General features: G+C 41.1%; 1 pseudogene; it reads left to right on the top strand.

Annotated features, from left to right (window-relative positions):
* Positions 1 to 217: 217 nt before the first annotated feature.
* Positions 218 to 19,634, top strand: LOC122555526 (annotated as a pseudogene).
* Positions 19,635 to 19,689: the final 55 nt, after the last annotated feature.

Raw genomic sequence — 19,689 nt, 5'->3', positions numbered from 1 at the left:
CTTATCTAATCCATGAGCTGGGTGTCTGTCCCTGCATAAAAAGTGGTCTTGCAGCAACATCGCAATAAAAGATACTAGCACTCAAAATTGCAGCATTACAGTCCAAAAACATACTATATGTGGATCACAGATGCACTACAATGCTGCAGAGAGACTGTCACATGTCAGATGTCAGGGTCTGTGGACTTGTGGTTTGTGCAAATGCTACCCATGGAGCATGTTGGTGTCAGGTGTCCAGGATGGCCGTCTGGAGGAGCAAGCAGCAAACTGGAATCAGCAGGTACCCTTTTGACATACATGTCAGGAATTCTTGGCATCTGATTCCTCTCTGTTCTGTCGTACGAGAGGAAACTGAATGATGATGAGTCGGGATTTAAAGTTATTGAGACTGAAAAAAGAAATAATCCCTGGCAACAGGCATCTCATCATTCCTTAATGACAATCTTGTCTCAGTACCCAGACCTCTGTTGAAAAATGCAAATTGTTTCTGACATTGGGACAGGCCTCACTGAATTTCTCACATAATTCTCCAGATGTTTTACCATAACTTGTGCAAGTTGCAAACCAAGTCCTTCAGAATCTAATATCTACTACACCTGGATCCTTTCTATATTATGGTAAGTGCACCTCTTCCTGCAGTATGCTTGGGGCAAGAGGAGGGTGAAGGCCTGGATTCTGTGTTTCCAGTTCTGGCATAAATTATGCCAAACAATAATAGATGTGACTTATGTTCTAAAATCCCAAATCTAACATGGGGCAAACATCAATCAAAGAAAAACAATGATCAAACAGACATCAAATAGCACAAGTGAAACAATCATGATTGAGACAGACTTCATGTAGTTCTCAGCAATCCCCCTCAGACACTATGTCCCCAAATTTCATTAAAAACTTCACAAGATACTACGACTTTTCACTTACGATGACTTGGCCTTCTCTCAAAAGTCTTTCCACAGTGGACTACTTCAATGACTGCTCTCATTCTGATGGTTCCCCCTTCTTTTTCTAGGATTATGTTGCACTTGCAAACTGCACTTCTGCACTAACTCACAGGCACAACTCCAGCCTTTCACAAACTGGACGTTTAACTCAAATTTACTTCCTGAGTTCTAGTCTAGCTCAGTTGCATAAAGAGAGTATTCTTTGTGGGGTTTCAACCTCATGTGCTGCTGTACTGAACTATTAATTGTATATTAGCTTCTTATGAGCATTTCACAGCTCCTATGTCTTCCCTGAGCCCTCGTTATAGTAACCCATGTAGTTCAACACTGGTAACAGCTAATATGAATTCAGCATCTCTCTCTCAGATACATGCTGACTTTAATTTTTGCTGCCTGTCAGCTTTAAATATCCCTTGAGTGATCCATGAATGACCTATTTAAGGCCCTTGCAATAGGGCCCAATAGTATCGCGAGGCAGAAATGAATGTAAAGTAATGTTTTGGAGCAGTTGTTATGCTTTACTGAGGTAAAAATCAAGTTCTGTTATTTCCAGAGTCATCAAAACAGTAGAAGATGTTTTTAAAAATGTGTAGTATTCCCCACGTTATCTGATTTTCAGACAGAGGTTGAAAAATTAATGGAATAGGTTTCTGTATTGATAGACCCTAGCTACAGGCAAATGATTGTGAACAACTGTCAAATAACTCTACTAGTTAAAACTCTAAGGCCTTTATAAACAATTAACACATGCACAGAAAGATACAGGCAGGAAAACAAATGGTATTATGGGTGAAAGGAAAAACTGGAAAAGCAGTTTAGTTGTCCCTGCTCACAGGATCTGTTGAGATGGTTCTTGTGCTGAGCAGAACATTGCTTCTTGTTCTTCCTTCTCTAGATGTTTATATTGGTCTGTAGGATACACAGAGTTCTGGATGTAGATATGCTCACTGAGCTGGAAGGTTCATTTCCAGACGTTTCGTCACCCTATCAGGTAGCATCTTCAGTGGGCCTTCAGGCAAAGCACTGTACATGATTCCTGCTTTCTATTTAGGTTGCTTTGGATTTGGTGATGTCATTTCCTGTGGTGACATCATTTCCTGTGGTGTCATTCCAGTTCTTTCTCTCAGGGGGTGGTAGATGGTGTCAAGTTAGACACATCGAATTAGAATTGTTGAAGAAAAGAATTTAAAAATATTTTAAAAATTTTAAAATAAAATACATTTAAAAAATTTAAAAAATAAAAATAAATTGACTTTTGCACCATTCAACTCCATTTTGATTTAGCTGCTCCATCTCCCCTGTCTCTTCCTCACCATTGGTGGTCCTTCTTGCCTGTCTCTCCCTCAGCTTTGGTGGTCTGCATTGGCCTTGCGAGGATTTGCCCATAATTTGATTAACTGGAAACACTGGTGATTAAGTGGTGGCAGATAATCAATGAAAAGTACCACAGTGACTTGGTGATGGAAAAGAAACAATTCAGTTGTGTGCACAAGCACTTATGAAAATAAAGGAAAAATGATAGTGACTTTCTTCTAACTTAAAGTAGCTTTTGCTGCAGAGAACAGGAGAACTGTGGAGCTGATGGAGATCTAAAGGCTTCTCACTGTCTTGTTCACATCTCTATCTTGTTCAGTTACCTGGGAACAAATTACATAGATGCTAGAAGGCAAAAGATGTTTGTCATCAATAACTGATCAACAGTCCACAAGTGGATCAACAACATTTAGTTTCTGGCTAAATCTTCAATTGTACACACACTTGGCTCTGGATCATCTGCATCTCATCTTGCTACTGCCTAAAAACTAGTAAGTATGTAAATAATGCATACAATGAGTAACATATTGCTTGCTTTCAAAATCATGCAGTTATCCTTCAGCAGTACTTAGCTTTTAAAATAGTTATTTTCCTGTTTCAGGCCACAGTTAAAAATACTAAAATAAAAAGATATGGTCTTTTCACAATCAAATATAGCAAACTCTTAGAGCTCTCTGTTCCTTATGTTATGGGCTAAGCCAGACCACTCAAAACATTCTGAACCAGGCTGCCCAAACCATAATTTTGGAAATTGTTTCAGTAAGTGAAAATTACCTGGAGTAAGTTAGCTAGGTGAATAACAGGTTTTAAAACAGACAAAAATTTATTCACAAAATTACACAATGAAACACAAATAACAGAATAAAGAACCCTTACAGAACTCAGTCTCTCCAAACTAGATTTAATTATGCTGTTCTGAATATACACAACAGTCCCAATAAGCAAACCGCCTTAACCACAGTAAAAATGAAACAAAGGCTTACAGGTAGAAATTAGAAGGGCTGAAGGAGAGAGAGTCGAGCAGCTTGTTTCCATATAGCCCACAGCAGAACCCCCACTCAAACTTCAGTTTCTAGAACTGACCACTCCCCTTCCATTATACAGGTCACTTCTAAAACATAACCACTTTGGCTATTTTCTGGGTCTGTAGATTGAAAGAAGCAAAAATGGCCCTTAGTAGAGTGATAGGCTTTTCTTGTCAGATGTGAGAGGTCAGGGAGAGTTTATGAGTTACTGAGGATTATATCAGCAATAAATGCCATTGGGTGCGAATCATATCAGATTGAATGGATCAGTTGGAAAGGCAGTTAGAGGCAATGAGGAATTTACAAGAGCAAGGGGATGTGCTGGATAGCAGTTATAGGAAGGGGGGAAGTCTCAGATACAGTCACATAGATGGGTTAACTCTAGGAAAGGTAAGAGAGGGAGGCAAGGAGTGCAGGAATCATCTGCTGCTATTCCCATTTCAAATTAATATGCTGTTTTGGAAAATGTAGAGAGTGATGGATTCTCCCAGGAATGTAGCATGAACAGCCAAGTATCTGGTACTGAGACTGACACTAATGTAATGAGAGGTACGTTGGGTTCCAAGCAATCGATTGTCCGAGGTACAGATAGACGTTTCTGTGGCCAGCAGCGAAAAATCAAAATGATGTGTTGCTTCCCTGGTGCCAGGATCAAGGATGTCTCAGAGAGGGTGCAGAATGTTCTCAAGGGGGAGAAGGGCCAGCAGGAGGAACAATGGAACAAATCACATAGGAAGGGAAAAGGTTGAGATTCTGAAGGGAGATTACAGAGAGTTAGGCAGGAATTTAAAAAGGAGGTCCTCGAGAGTAATAATATCTGGATTACTCCCGGTGCTACAAGCTAGTGAGGGCAGGAATAGGAGGATAGAGCAGATGAATGCATAGCTGAGGAGCTGGTGTACGGGAGAACAATTCACATTTTTAGATCATTTGGAATTTCTTTTGGGGTAGAAGTGACCTGCACAAGAAGGACCGTTTGCATCTAAATTGGAAGGGGACTAACATACTGGCAGAAAAATTTGCTAGAGCTGCTCAGGAGGATTTAAACTAGTAAGGTGGGGTGGTGGGAAACCAGGGAGATAATGAGGAAAGATTTTAATCTGAAACTGGTACAGTTGTGAACAAGGCGAGTAAAACAGTCAGGGCAGGCAGGGACAAAGCAGAGAACAAGGTAGGACTAATAAATTAAACTGCATTTATTTCAATGCAAGAGACCGAACGGGGAAGGCACATGAACTCAGGGCATGGTTAGAAACATGGGATTGGCATGTCATAGCAATTACAGAAACATGGCTCAGGGATGGACAGGACTGGCAGCTTAAGGTTCCAGAATATAAATGCTACAGGAAGAACAGAAAGGGAGGCAAGAAGGAGGGGAAGTGGCGTTTTTGATAAGGGATAGAATTACAGCTGTACTTAGGGAGGATATTCCCAGAAATACATCCAGGGAAGTTATTTGAGTGGAACTGAGAAATAAGAAAGGGATGATCACCTGACTGGGATTGTATTATAGAACCCCTAATAGTGAGGGAAATTGAGAAACAAATTTGTAAGGAAATCTCAGTTATCTGTAGGAATAGTACGGTGGTTATGGTAGGGGATTTTAACTTTCTAAAGTAGACTGGGACTGCCACAGTGTTAAGGGTTTAGATGGAGAGGAATTTGTTAAGCGTGTACAAGAACATTTTCAGGTTCAGTATGTGGATGTACCTACTAGAGAAGGTACAAAACTTGACCTATTCTTGGGAAATAAGGCAAATGCTGGATGACTAAAGAAATTGAGGGTTTGGTTAAGAAAAAGAAGGAAGCATATGTAAGGTATGGACAGGATAGATCGAGGGAATCCTTAGAAGAGTATAAAGGCAGTAGGAGTATACTTAAGAGAGAAATGAGGAGGGCAAAAAGGGGACATGAGATAGTTTTGGCAAATAGAGTTAAGGAGAATCCAAAGGGTTTTTACAAATACGTTAAGACAAAAGGATAACTAGGGAGAGAATAGGGCCCCACAAATATCAGCAAGGCGGTATTTGTGTGGAGCCGCAGGAGTTGGGGCAGTTACTAAACGAGTATTTTGCATCAATATTTACAGTGGAAAAGGACATAGAAGATATAGAATGTAAGGAAATAGATGGTGACATCTTGAAAAATGTTGGAAGACTGGAAGTTGGCTCATGTGGTGCCACTATTTAAGAAGGGTGGGAAGGACAAGCCAGGGAACTGTAGACCAGTGAGTTTGATGCTGGTGGTGGGCAAGATGTTTGAGGGAATCCTGAGGGACAGGATGTTCATGTATTGGAAAGGCAAGGACTGATTAGGAATAGTCAACATGGCTTTGTGTGTGGGAAATCATGTCTCGCAAACTTGATTGAGTTTTTGAAGAAGTAACAAAAAGGATTAATGAGGGCAGAGTGTTAGATGTGATCTAGATGGACTTCAGTAAGGTGTTTAACAGTGTTCACCATGGGACACTGGTTAGCAAGGTTAGATCTCATAGAATACAAAGAGAACTAGCCATTTGGATTCAGAACTGGCTCAAAGATAGAAGACAAAGGGTGGTGGTAGAGGGTAGTTTTTCAGACTGGGGGCCTGTGACCAGTGGAGTGCCACAAGGATCGGTGCAGGGTCCACTACTTTTCATCATTTATATAAATGATTTGGATGTAAGCATAAGAGGTATACTTAGTAAGTTTGCAGATGACACCAAAATTGGAGGTGTAGTGGACAGTGAAGAACGTTACTTCAGATTAGATTACTTACAGTGTGGAAACAGGCCCTTCGGCCCAACAAGTCCACACCAACCCTCCGAAGAGCAACCCACCCCGACCCATTCCCCTACATTTACCCCTTTACCTAACACTTCTGGCAATTTAGCATGGTCAATTCACCTGATCTGCACATCTTTGGACTGTGGGAGGAAACCGAAGCACCAGGAGGAAACCCACACAAACACGGGGAGAATGTGCAAACTCCACACAGACAGTTGCCTGAGGTAGGAATTGAACCTGGGTCTCTGGCGCTGTGAGGAAGCAGTGCTAACTGCTGTGCCACCGTGCCGCCCTGAATTACAACAGGATCTTGATCAGGTGGGCCAATGGGCTGAGAAGTGGCAGATGGAGTTTTATTTAGATAAATGCGAGGTGCTGCATTTTGGGAAAGCAAATCTTAGCAGGACTTATATACTTTATGGTAAGGTCCTGGGGAGTGTTGCTGAACAAAGAGACCTTGGAGTGCAGGTTCATAGCTCCTTGAAAGTGGAGTCGCAGGTAGATAGGATAGTGAAGACGTTATTTGATATGCTTTCCTTTATTGGTCAGAACATTGAGTACAGGAGTTGGGAGGTCATGTTGCGGCTATACAGGACATTGGTTCGGTCACTTTTGGAATATTGCTTGCAATTCTGGTGTCCTTTCTATCAGAAGGATATTCTAAAACTGAAAGGGTTCAGAAAAGATTTGCAAGAATGTTGCCGGGTTTGAAGGATTTGAGCTTTAGGGAGGTGTTGAATGGGCAAGGGCTGTTTTCCCTGGAGCATCAGAGGCTAAGGGGTGACCTTATCAAGATTTATAAAATCATGAGGGGCATGGATAGAATAAATAGACAAAGTATCTTCCCTGGGGTGGGGGAGTCCAGAACTAGAGGGCATAGGTTTGGGGTGAGAGGGGAAAGATATAAAAGAGACCTAAAGGGCAACCTTTTCACGCAGAGGGTGGTATATGCATGGAATGAGCTGCCAGAGGAAGTGGTGGAAGCTGATACAATTGCAACATTTAAAAGGCATTTGGATGGTTATATTGAATAAGAAAGGTTTGGAGGGATATGGGCCAGGTACTGGCAGGTGGGATTAGATTGGGTTGTGGTATCTGGTTGGCATGGATGAGTTGGACTAAAGGGTCTGTTTCTGTGCTGTACATCTCTATGACTCTATGACTCTATAACTTCCACCAACTTCCACCCTCCAATAACTCAGCCTCATCCAAAATTCCGCTGCTGGTATCCTAACTCCCACCATGTCCCATTCACACATCACTCCTTACTTCATTGGCCAACATTACCTCCTGATCAGGCAATGTTTCCAATTAAATATTGTCATCATTTTTTTTAAAGCCAATCTGTGGCCACACCCCTTCTTACCTCTGTAATCACTTTCATCTCTCTGAGATTATTGTATTCTTTAAATTCGGTCTTTTGGGCATCTCACAATTTTATTCTTCAGCCAACAAATATTCCTTTAACTTCAACACGTAAGCTCTGCAATTCCCTCCCTAAATCTCTCCCGCTTTGGCTCTCTCTCTTTCTTCTTTTCTAGTGGTTCTAAATAAAGAATCCCTGTTCATGTTTTGGTCACCTTTCTAATAACCCCACAGAGACCTTGTGTCAAATTTTGTTTGCTAACCCTCCTGTGAATTCCCTGAGAATATTTTATTACCCAAAAAGCACCAATGAAATGCAATCCATTTGGGAGAGGAGGCCATTAAGGCAATAATAAAATGGATAAGAAGTTGGAGGCATCTTCCTTTAGCCTCATGTGAATACAAATTGAAGAAAAAGAAAGCCATTGATAAACGGGCAATAAAATTATAATTTAAAAGTGCAGAATGTAAAACATAGCCGTGGGTCGGTAGCAAAGTTGCAGCTGGTTTGTTTTTGCAGTGAGACATTGTCCCAAAAGAATGCCAAAAACATTTGTGTCAACCCATGACGGCACATGTGACTTAGTATTTTTTCTCAATTTTTGAGCAGCGTCGTGAAACTTTGTGGAGAAAACGCAGTTTATTTGCACTGTCATTTGGGATGACCACATAACGTCTGTAAAATAAAGCAGTCTGAAGATTTGTTTCTGGCCATTTCTCAATAAAGGAGCTCAGTTAACTCAGCTGTCTGGGCAGCTGGTTTGTGATGCCAACAGCATTGCCTCAATTCCTGAACGAGTGGAAATCACCATGAAGGCGCTGCCATCTCAGCCTCGCCCCTCAACTCATTGACTGACCAATGTCTCTCTAATGAGAGATCAGTCTTAGTGAGTTTTGAGAAGATTTGTAACTCAGGTTGAGCCCAGTCTGCCGATTTCTCAGCAACAAACCCGAACAAGCAGACAAAACATGTGCAGAAACCCTAGACACTCTCCCCGACATCAAAGACATCTCAGAAATTATTGCCAGACTACTCAGGCATCATGGCAGCATGGTAGCCCACAAACCCACCAACACAATAAAACAGCAGCTAATGAACTTAAAAGACCCTATACAGACAACAAGCAAAATTAATGTCATTTACAATATACCTTGCAAGAACTGTAACAAAGACTACATTGGACAAACAGGCAGAAAACTAGCCACCAGGATACATGAACATCAATTAGCCACAAAAAGACATGACCCACTCTCACTAGTATCCTTACATATAGATGAGAAAGGACACTACTTCGACTGGGACAACATATCCATCCTAGGACAAGCCAATCACAGACATGCACGAGAATTCTGAGAAGCATGGCAGTCCAACCAGAACTCTATCAATAAACACATTGTCTTGGATCCCATTTACCACCCCCTGAGAAAAAGAATCAGGAAATGGCATCACCACTGGAAATGATAAGACCACAGGAAATGATATCACCAACCCAAGGAAACCTAAACACGTAAATAGAAAGCGGGCCATACCACCAATGCTTCATCTGGGGCCTCACTGATGTTGTTACCTTGTATGGTGACGAAACATCTGAAAATGAACCTTCCAGCTCAGCGAACAAACCTACATCCCGAGAGCAGTCATGGTCCTCTGAAATTATGCTGACTTTCATTAGAATGTCTGGAGATCTATAGGTGAAGGCATGTGTAAAATGAATAAATATTATTACCCAGTTCAAACACAAGACAGCCAAACACTCCACCCTGGAAGATAGCTGCCATTTAGCAAGAAAGCACCTTCCCAAATACAAAATTTTTTTACAGCACTGACTGACAGCCAACAAAACACCTTGGATGGAGCTAAAGTTTGCTCCTACCATCAGATTATTCCAAGTAGGAAGTATCTACCAAATGAAACTTCTATCTCCAAATATATCAAGCAAATGACATTTATCAAAAGACAATATGATTGTTACTTTTTGAATAGGAGATATCAGATGGTCAGGATTCCAAATTCTTACTGGGTAGAAGTGTTCACAACAGAGTATGGTAGGCACGACTCTCAGCATGAGGGTTCCTCAGCCAATGTTTGGTTAATCTTCAGGTGTTGTATTAATCACAAAAACATGACCACACAAGTTAATAGTTGATATGCTAACAGCAGCCATTATGCCTTCATTATGGAGGAGTTCACATTGCCAGTGTTATTTAATTTTTTTATAGGATGAACGGAGCTGCTGTCAGTGTCAAGAGTTTACAACTACAGTTCAGATCACCATCTGCACAAACAAGAAAGAAGTTTGAGCAGCAGTGGATGTAAATATAGGGAGCATATGTCAGATTTTTGCTGAGCATAGTTTTGGTAAGTCAAGACAAACATTTCACTCCTCAGATGGCTGTAGCAGAGTGATTGTCTATAACCTAGAAGCGCAGTCACGAACAATTACAGTCTCCTGCAATCAGCATTGCTTCACCATATTTAAAAGTACAAAGTGTCCAGCAGTAACACAGGAGGAGAAGGAAAAGGACTAATCACAGTGCAGTTAAAATGATTGGCACAGAATACGTTAATAAATAACTGATTTCTGGATCCGAGCCATGTACAAATGCTAACAAATTATCACCAACGAATTCCCATTAAATGCCATGCTATATATTCTCACCTACTTTACCACAACTAACTTGCAACAACACACTAGTACTTCTTGATGCCATTCCGTAATCCTTGCACAAACGGCTGGATAATGTTATGTCCAATTCCAACCCCATTTAACCAAACACCATTTCCGGAACAACTTGTCACTCAGCAGATATCCCAGAATTCACCAGTATCCTTTGTGCCCATGCCATCTTTAAAAGTTCACTGTATATCCAGACAAGCAGTGTCAGTCCTGAGCTGCCCTGCTGTCCTGACATTTGCCCCAGAAAAGGCAGGCAAGGGAAATTTGACACCCACTTTGTGGCCAGAATCAGGAGGTCCTGTTTGACAGGATTCTACAAACATGGGGCTTCCACCTTCCCAAGGACCAGCAGTAAAAGTTATGGCACCACTCCACTTAGACTGGTCCAAGATTACGTAGTAGAAAGTGAAGACTGCAGGTGCTGGAGATCAGAGTCGAGAGTGTGGTGCTGGAAAAGCCCAGCAGGTCAGGCAGCATCCGAGGAGCAGGAGAATTGTCTTTTTGGGCATAAGGAATGACCTGATGAAGGGCTTATGCCTGAAACGTCGATTCTCCTGCTCCTCGGATACTGCCTGACCTGCTGTGCTTTTCCAGCACCACACTCTCGACTCTGATCCCTAGCATCTGCAGTCCTCACTTTCTACTAGCTGATTTTAACCTTACTGCAAAGTGTCTTCCAAGGATGCCTACCTTGAAGAGGTTCTTCTACCTCATTCCTGATGAAGGGCTTATGCCCAATACATCAATTCTCCTGCTCCTCAGATGCTGCCTGACCTGCTGTATTTTTCCAGCACTACACTCTCAACTCTAGTCCAAGATTGCCACCCACATTAAGGCATTTTCAGCCATCTGAGGAATGTACAGCAATATCAGAAAAAAGTCAATGACCTTTTCCACTCCATCAATGTCTCATTTCTGATACTTGTCACTCATTCTCTCTTTGTTACTGCACCCATCTCCCACCCAGGCTCATGCTCTATCACTCTCACTAATGTCTACAAGGTCTTCCCACACCCACCCTCGCCCAACCATCAACTCCTAAACCCTGCATGCCCTCTGTACTGCCTACTCACTCACTTGGGACACTTTTCTACCTGTGCCACCTGTAACATCTGTCGCTTTCACCTCCATAAATGCCAGCACCTCTCTCATTCCAGGATGAAGAAAGCCCACAATGGAGGAGACAAAGTTAAGATGGGTGGTGAACCGCCAGTGTTTGGTTTCTCATCCTTATTTGGGAAGCAGTTGGAGTCTGACTGCCCTGAGTGAGTGGCCAAACACCTAGACTGGTATCAGAGGCTGCCCTTGTTTTACTGTGCTGAGGCCCTAAGAGAAGACAATGGACCGTTGACCTCACTGGAAACCATGAAAAGCTTGTAGGCTTTATGTCTGTGCTAAATGGGTCAGCAAGACAGAAGTAATATAGACCTCCTATTTTCGGTTGAAATGGCAAAGCTCAAAAAGGCAAGGCAATACAAGGCAGGGATGTTGTGAGCATCCAGGTAGGCTCAAGGTGAGTGAGCACTATGACATCAAGCAAAGAACCCAGAGATGCTGCTTGGTTCAATCCAAGATCTGGGCATGTGTGCTGAGCACACAGTGCCTTTGCTGCATATTACAATGATAGTTGTATTTTAAGTGCAGAAACATCCTATAAGCGGATTGGAAATGTGCCAAAAGCATTCTTCAAAGCTGGTACATATCAGAAGCCAATGTTGGTGGATGTGGAGTGCCTGTGGTCATTGCCCGTGTGGAGTGCTCTGAGATGTTGGTGCTTGGCGTCTAATGAGAGCTAGCATGGATTCAATAATGAATGGCCTCGTGAAGAGTTTATTAAATGTGTTGCTCAAAGCAAATGAGTTAGGTTAGCAAGTTGACCAATAAGATTGTCACTAGCCAGCTAACGTAGTTCAAAAATATTGATCTGAGATTCATCCCAACATGTCAACTTACTCTGAATTGCATGCTTAGAATGCAACTAATTGATTACCGTTGCCTATCTGCTCAGGGCAAAACCACTGCAAACTGGAAAATTAACAATAAAATAACTTCAGATAAAAGAAATATTTTGGGATAAAAAACTTTCTTCATCTCATAACACCTTTGAAAATGTGGTAGAGGCAGGGTTCTTGATTATTTTTCAGATGCAGGTGGAGAAATTCTTCTTAAGGAAGATATAACATTATCAGGGATAGGCAGGAAGTTGAATTTGGTGTTACAATTAGATCAGCCATGATATTTTATTTATTCATTCACGGATCTGGGCATTAGTGGCTAGACCAGCATTTAATGCCCATCCTAGTTGCCCAGAGGGCAGGTAAGAGTCAGCCACATTGATGTGTGTTTGGAGTCACATGAAGACCAGATCAGTTTCCTTCGCTAAAGGACATGAATGAACCAGATGAGCTTTTCCGATAATTGGTGGTGATTTTGTGGTTATCATTAGACCTTTAATTCCATTATTTAAAATTCAAATTCTTTGGGTCTCTGAATTAATTCAAAGAAAGGCAAAGCAGGTTCAGCTGGCTGATTTGCCCACTTCTCTTGGGCCTAATAACCATCTGCATTATCACGTTTCTCCATTCTTTTGGAAGTTATTTGATCTACATATTCATATTTAGTGGCTCTCTCTCAGGCAAAAGGGTTTTCTGCACTTACTTTATTATTTCAAACTTTTAAGCTTCATGAAGTGAACAGAGAACATAGTACATAGAATGTTACAGTGCAGTTCAGGCCCTTTGGCCTTCGATATTGTGCTAACCTGTGAAAATAGTCTGATGCCCATTTATAAAAATGACAAAACAGATCCTTGTGGCACACCACTGGTAACTGAACTCCAGGATGAGCATTTCCCATCAACCACCACCCTCTGTCTTCTTTCAGTTCACCAATTTCTGATCCAAACTGCTAAATCACCTTCAATCCCGAAAGTCCATATTTTGTGCAATAGCCTAAAGTGTGGAACCTTATCAAACACCTTATTGAAGTCCATATATAGCACATCAACCACTTTATCTTCATCCACCTGCTTTGTCACCTTCTCGAAGAACTCAAATGGTTAGTGAGGCACGACCTACCATTCACAAAACCGTGTTGACTATCCCTAATCAAATTATTCCTTCCTCGACGTTTATAAATCCTATCTTTTCTAACCTTTTCCAACACCTTATCCTCAATCAAAGTAAGGCTCACTGGCCTATAAACACCAGGGTTGTCCCAACTCCCCTTCTTAAACAAGGGGACAACATTTGCTATCCTCCAGTCTTCTGGTACTATTCTTGTCGACAATGATGACATAAAGATCAAAGCCAAAGGCTCTGCAGTCTCCTCCCTGGCTTCCCAGAGAATCTGAGGATAAATCCCATCCAGCCCAGAGATCTTATTTATTTTCAGATCTTCCAAAATTAGTTAAACTTCCTCTTTGTCAACCTCAATCCCATCTAATCTAGCAGCCTGATTCACAGTATTCTCACTAACATTGCCCTTTTCCAATGAGAATACTGTTGAAAAGTATTCATTAAGCGCTTCCCCTATGACCTCAGATTCCACACACAGATTCACACTACTATCTTTGACTGGTCTTAATCTTATTCTAGACATTCTTTTATTCCTGATATACCTATAGAAGGCCTTAGGGTTTTTCTTGATCCTAACCGCGAACAACCTCTCATGTCCCCTCCTAGTTCTTCTTAGTCCTCTCTTCAGATGTTTCCTGGCTAACTTATAACTCTCAAGCCCCTGAGTCTTCACGCCTCGTCCTCACATAAACCTTCTTCCTCCTCTTGACAAGAGCTTCAATCTCTTTCATAAACGATGGCTCCCTCTCTTGACAATTACGTTCCTGCCTGATCGGTATATACTTATCAAGGACCCAAAGCAGCTGTTCCTTGAATAGGCTCCAGGTTTCAAGTGTGTCCATCCCCTGAAGTTTCCTTCCTCATCCTTTGCATTCTAAGTCTTGCATAATCACATCAAAATTGTCTTTCCCCAGTTAGACCTCTTTCCCTGCAGTATATACCTATCCCTGACCATTGCTATTGTAAACATAACCGAATTATGGTCACTGTCGTCAATGTGCTCATCTATCTCCAAATCTAACACCTGACTGGGTTCATTCCCCAGTGCCAAATCCAAAAGGGCATCGCCCCTTGTTAGCCTGTCTCCATACTGTGTCCAAAAACTCTCCTGCACACATTGAACAAAAACTGACCCATCTAAACTACTTGAACTATAGTATTCCCAATCAATATTGGGGAAGTTAAAGTCCCGCATAACAACTACCCTGTTACTCTCACTCCTATCAAGAATCATCTTTGCTATCCTTTCCTCTACACCCCTGGAACAATGTGGAAGCCTATAGAAAACTCCGAACAGGGTTACCTCTCCTTTCCTGTTTCTAATGTCAGCCCAAACAACCTCAGTGGATGAATCCTCAAACGTTATGTTATCTTAGCTGCTGTAATACTATTCTTGATTAACAGTGTCCCCACAATCGCCCCCCAACCCCCCAACCCTCCCCCCTCCCTTTTTACCATCATTTCTGTTTTTGTGAAACATCTAAATCCTGGAATCTGCAAAAACCATTCCTGTCCCTCCATTAGCTATGTCTTTGAAATGACCACAACATTGAAATCCCAGGCACCAACCCATGCTGCAAGTTCACCCACCTTATTCCGGATACTCCTGGCATTGAAGTACACACATTTCAAACCAACAACCTGATTGCCGGTGCCCTCTCGCGACCTTGTAAACCTATCCCTGACTTCACCACCCTCAACCTCCTGTACACTGGATCGACAATTCAGGTTCCCATTCCCTGCTGCATTAGTTTAAATCCCTCCAAAGAGCATTAGCAAATCTCCCTCCCAAGGTATTGGCATCCCTCTGGTTCAGGTGATGACCATCCTGTTTATAGAGATCCCACCTTCCCCAGAAAGAATTCCAATTATCCAAGAATCCAAAACCCTCCCCCCTGACCCATCTGTGTAGCCGCATGTTCAGCTCCTCGCTCTCCCTGTACCTTGCTTCACTAGCATGTGGCACAACCAACAAACCAGAGGTAACAACTCTGTTTGTTCTAGCTCTAAGCTTCCAACCCTGCTCCCTGAATTTCTGCCTTAGATCCCCATCTTTCTTCCTACCTATGTCATTGGTGCCTATGTGGACCATGACTTGGGCTGCTCCCCCTCTCCCTCAAAGATCCCAAAAGCATGATCAGAGGCATCACGAACCCTGGCACCTGGGAGACAACACACCAATCATGAGTTTCTCTTGTTCCTACAAAACCTTCTATCTGTCTCCCTAACTATGGAGTCCCCAACGACCAAAGCTCTGCTCCTCTTCCCCCTTCCCCTCTGAACAGCAGGGACAGACTCTGTTCCCCATTGCTTACTCCTGGTAAGTCGACCCCCCAACAGTATTCAAAATGGGATACTTGTTGTTGGGGGAACCACCACAGGAGATCCCTGCACTGCCTGCTGGTTCCCTTTCCTACCCCTGACGGTAACCCATCTACCTTCTTCACATGACTGTGGAGTAACTACCTCCCTGTAATTCCTCTTAATAACCCCCTCCGCCTCCCAATTGATCCGAAGTTCATCCAGCTCCAGTTTCCTATCACGGTTCTCGAGGAGCTGGAGTTGAGTGCACTTCCCACAAACGAAGTCAGCAGAGACACTAGAGGTGACCCTTACATCCCACATACTAAAGGAGGAACATTCAACTGCCCTAACCTCCATTCCTGCTATTCTAAATTCCCAAATAGACAGCTGCAAAAATGATACTTGAAAGAAAACAAATATCACCTTATCCACTGACGCACAGAACTATTTTTTTGGTTAGAAGAGGAGGATAGGTGGGAGACACTACCCGAATAGTGTTTCAGGTAAAGCAACCGCCCAAATATGTAGTAACCTTGTGACCTCTCTGACAGCCTCCTGCGCGACTCTCCTGCACTTCCTGCTGCTGGAACAACAATGGCAGGCCCCAACGCTAGAGATGAGTTTCTCAATTTTTTAGTATAAAGTGCTCAGTTCTTAATGTGTGGTCAAGTTTTGAAAATTCGTGTTTCAAAGATTGCCCTTTGAGAAGGTGTTAATTAGCATCAAACATTGTTTGATGATGTTTGTTGATTTATTTCTGAATAAATAAGAACAATGACAGTAGTATAAGTGATGTTAAAGAGCAAATTTGATTTCCTAAAATCAATTTTTCAACCAATTCACCACAGATAGGAATTTCAGTCCTAACATCAGAAAAACAACAGTGATAATAAACAATGAAAAGTTTCGATCATTCTGCACTCCTGTCTAAATCACTAAACAAAACATCAAAGACTGAAAAAAACATTCCTCTGTTCTTTCTCTGTCATGCTTCTTATTAGGTTTGGGGTCAGCTTTCCAATTCTTTTCTACAAATTCATTCAATTTTTTTTTATATAGTGTAGGAAACAGATTGAACACAAGTGGAATCTGATCATTGCACCATAGCATAATTTCCAGGTATTTTATGCATGTATTTCCTAGAATTTAATTTGCTTTTTAAGTTGCTTCAACACATTATACAAAATATAGACATTATAACGGCTGAGTTTGCCATCTGGCTCCCTTTCTGAGTCTTATTTCACAAGGTCAATGTGAAATAATCCTATTTATCAATGTTAAATTTGCTCGATACAACTGTTCAGCTTCATTCTCCAGCTTTATAGGTTTTGATTTGTTTTCTTTTGTAAACAATCTTGATGGGTTTACAGATTACAGACAATTGGGGTTACATGCAATGAACCATATGAGACTTCACCCCGCTCCAAGTTGACATTAAGATAAGGGGTCAGAAAAGCATTCCAGCAGAATCATTTGACAACGTAAAAACAGAAACCTGAAATTTTTCAGCAGATATGACAGCATTTGTGAAAAGACATACAGTTTCATGTCATTAATCTTTTGTTAGATGAAAGGTTACCAAACTGAAAGATTACTTCTGTTTCTTGCTCCACAGATGCTGCCTGATCTGTCAGGGTTTCTCAGCATTTCCCATTTTTATTTCAGTTTTTCAGCAGTGTGACAATGCTGCTTCTTTAACAAGGTTATGCTGTCCTTGGCTTTTTTTTTCAGAGCGATCATAAGAGCAAAAGTCTAGGTTTGATGGGTTTTAGAGACAATTTGATTATAGCTAAAAGATACTGCCACAGACAAAAAGTTTTCAAGTTTTAAAAAAAGTCCTTGTGCAATGAAAGGGGAGTGGCCAGTTTTCCCAGCTCCTCTGGTTTGGTTTGGTTTTGGCAGTCTGACTGTTCACTGTGAAGCTGCTGAACCCAAAGAGGCAGGTGCATGGTGACCTTCCCTGACATCACTCCTATAAGTCTCTATATTTTATTTTACCTTTTGTGCTTAGCAGTGTTTATGAGGATTGTTGCAAGTATTTGAAACAGCATCATTAAATTGGGACAATCTATTGGGTTTTTGGATAGGTTAAGTTATTCTGTATTCTGTACTCTTTTGTTTGTGTTTCATTCAGTAATCTTGTAAATAAATTCTGTTTTGTTTAAAACTAGCTGGTTTGAGCATTTGCATCACTCCTGGAATTTCCGCTTTCCATCTGCTTAAAAAGAACTAGCAAACTTAGAGTATAGGCTACTTTCTTGAAATGTTGTCAGGGGGTTTGGCCTGGCCCATAACAGCAGCTGCAGTATTTTGCTTTTGAGCTGAGTTAGAGTTATTTTAGAAATGTGACTAGAAATCTGCTTTTAGCTTTCATTTCATTATTTGAAGTGCTCTCCTAAATCTTGTGATCTTAGTTCCATTAGATGTATTGCAACTGGAATTTAGTTAAAAGATTTTTAGAAGGTCAAGCAAGCAAAATCATAAAGTTTTCTACTTTTATTTTGTTTACATAATTGTAAAGGAGGTTTGTCAGCAATATCTTTTCCCTCCAATCTTATTAATAACAATTTCATTGTTCTTATTAGTTTATTGATATAACACATTTGGGTTTTATTGGGCTGAGATACTTTTTCAACCTCTCTCCTCTTCTAAGGTCATTCTTCCCCTTGAAAGTCACCATGTCGAGGCTGTGGGCTACACCAGCCTCACTGTGATCTATTTGTCCCACTTTTCTCAGTAGGAACTTTGTACAAAAAATATCTCAGCAACGTAAAGTTTTGGGATGTGCATTCACAATGTGGCCAAAGAGGTAGATTAGCAGCCTATAAATCTATTATTGAGAATTTGTATAGAGACTTATTTCCATACTTTAATTATACATTAATCTTGTTACACACGAATGACTGAGAGGAGATAAAGCTGAACAGAATCGGGTACAATATGTCAAACTCAACATGCAGTCAGCTTCAAAAAAATGAGTTAATTCAGGAAGAAAAGCTTGAACTAAAAATATAAAAGAAGCCTTGATTTATTTTAGCCCAAAAGATCTTGTCTGTACTTACTATTTTGCATGAATTTACTTCCTCTAGTATCAAGTGCAGGTGGAAATGAATCCTTCGCAGGCCTTTCAAAGTACTTCTTATTCAAAAAGGTTGATACTGCTTCATCTATTTAAAATACATTTTAATATAGGGCAGAATTATAATGTCATTTTTTAAATCAGTTCTAGCTTGCATATTTTTACCATATTGTAATAGATGTACCATCTCCTTGTTGGATGAGTGTAGCTCCAACAAAACTCAAGAAACTCAATACCAGCCAAGGTGAAGCAGCCTTTTATCTCATCTACCGCTTTAAACATTCACTCCTCCATGACTGGTGCAAAATATACACTATAGAAACTCACCGAGACTCCTCCCCACTGCATCTTCTACTACTCAGAGACCCAAGCGCAACAAATGTATAGGAAGACCACCAAGTTACGCACTATCAAGACTTGGCAAAAAGACCTTTAGCTACCCTCTCAATGTATTCAAGGAATGCATTGTGGTGTCCTTCCATCAGAGAAACAGCATCAAAATTGAATATGATGTACTTTCAGTTAATGGATTTTATGTAAATGCGAAATACATGGCTGATAACAGGGATATACTGGAATATCTGAATGTCTCTTTCAACTACCCTTTGTCAATTTGCTTTGGATGTCCTTTTCTAACATAGAATGAGAAATGAATGTTGGGCCTCCATGTTTCACTTGCTGTTTGCAGTTGGCTCCCAGTTTTCACCTGCATCGGGAAGTTCTGGGATTGAAGTGCTGGAAACAGACATTCCAGACTACATTGTTTCCAAACACAGACAGAAATTGAATTCATTGGGTCGGCAGATCCTCAACAAGCTGGAATTGATTCCCTCCTACAGAAGATTTATGAAATTAATTCAGACTTTGCTCTTAAAAATTCATTTTACTCTCTTAAAGTGCCAATCTGATCTCTTTGAACAGAATTTGAAAGTGTCTTTGGAGATAGCAGAAAACGCTGGAACTTTTGGACCAGGATCTTGGTCTCATCTGGGCGTCTGTCTAGCCTTCAGATTGTTTGGTACACATGATAGATATGTATATATTTTGTTCATGTTCAAAGTTTTTGCAAATGTAGAAAATAATTGACCAGAAACCTACCTGCAAGGAAAGTGTAATATGGATATGGACCCGGGATATGCAT

The sequence above is a fragment of the Chiloscyllium plagiosum genome, chromosome 12 (genome assembly GCF_004010195.1).
Source record: "Chiloscyllium plagiosum isolate BGI_BamShark_2017 chromosome 12, ASM401019v2, whole genome shotgun sequence".
Classification (NCBI taxonomy): Eukaryota; Metazoa; Chordata; class Chondrichthyes; order Orectolobiformes; family Hemiscylliidae; genus Chiloscyllium; species Chiloscyllium plagiosum.
Note: the sequence above shows the minus strand (reverse complement) of the source record. Positions and strands in the feature narration are given on the sequence as shown.